Here is a 1,622-nt window from a genome sequence, read left to right on the forward strand (position 1 = left end):
ATATCATTACACACACACACACACACACACACACACACACACACACACACACACACACACGCGGCACATGATGTGGAAAGCAGCATGTGTCTGACACTGTCACACACAGAGAGGGGGGGGGAGTAGTGCGCGTGTGTGTGTGTGTGTGTGTGTGTGTGTGTGTGTGTGTGTGTGTGTGCGCGTGCATGCGTGCGTGCGTGAGTCTGTGTCTGTGTCTGTCTGTAATAGTGAAACTGTGACAATACAGTGCTAAGTATGTCATTATCGCATATGTATGTGCGAGCTCGCGCACATGTGTCGGTCGGTACATACATGGGAGGGTACATCTGCCTTCATACGATGTGTGTGTGTGTGTGTGTGTGTGTGTGTGTGTGTGTGTGTGTGTGTGTGTGTGTGTGTGTGTGTGTGTGTGTGTGTGTGTGTGTGTGTGTGTGTGTGTGTGTGTGTGTGTGTGTGTGTGTGCGAGCGTGTCCGTCTGTGTGCATCCGGTACATGTACCAATGTGTGCATGTGTGTGTATGTAATATGTGTGTGAGAGCATGCACTAATATGTCCAGCCAGGCAGCACTGATGGAGCAGTGAGAGCAGAGATAAAGAGGCTTTTGTGTCCCAGTTGGAGCACATAGCCTATTGTCATCTCACTGATCTCAGAACAGCTTCACAGTGCATGGGGAAATAACCAGTTAGAGCACATAGCCTATTGTCATCTCAGAACAGCTTCACAGTGCATGGGGAAATAACCAGTGGTGGAAAAAGTACTCACATTTTGACCTGAGATCAGATTAAAAAAAAATGTCTTCTACATCCTGACAGTTTTCTGAAAAAGCTATGTTTCTATGTCAGTCGATTTTTCTAAAATAGCAGACCTACAAGCTCGTAGCGCGCCACTCGGTGGCGCGCTATGAGCTTGTAGATCTGCTATTTTTCAATAGCTAAAGCACAACATAATGCTAACACCAAAAGGGATAGTAAAAGTATCAATACTGCAATGTAGTATGCGTTGCGTTGCGTCGCGACGCATTGTGAACTGGTAGATCGGCTATTTTCAAATGTCCAAAATGTATATAGGGCTGAAGTGGTTAATGTATGCGTTGTAATAATAATCAAAATCTACAAAATAGCCTGACTAGTGGTGGAGTAAAAGTACAATGTTTGGATCTATTTGCACACTCAGTTACAAATTGATAGACGACACAACTGCTATGTATGTTATAGTACGGTACAGTGCCTTTACTGCCATTATACTTATAGTATGGTATTATTGTATGACATGCTATATATAGTACAGTACCAGTAAGACGCCCTGAGGGCGAGAAGCGACCTTGCCCTATAGTAAAGGGCAAGGTCGTGTGCACGCATCCGCCTGGGTGACGGCAGATCGCAGACTGCTGGGCGAACGGAATGTCAGAACAGGCCAGCTCCATATATGGAGATCTAAGGGTTTGAGGTTTGAGGTCAGATGTAGAGTTGCTGGCCGGCTCCATATATTATGCAGACATGGAGATATAAGGGTATCCATGATGTCACGTGATGTCACGAGATGTCACGAGGCATGACCATATATATGAAGGCGTGATGTCACGAGGTTTTCATAGTAAACTTATTTATTTGTCTCAAAGGTG

This window comes from Protomyctophum parallelum (genome assembly GCF_964188405.1).
Source record: "Protomyctophum parallelum genome assembly, chromosome: 17".
Lineage (NCBI taxonomy): Eukaryota > Metazoa > Chordata > Actinopteri > Myctophiformes > Myctophidae > Protomyctophum > Protomyctophum parallelum.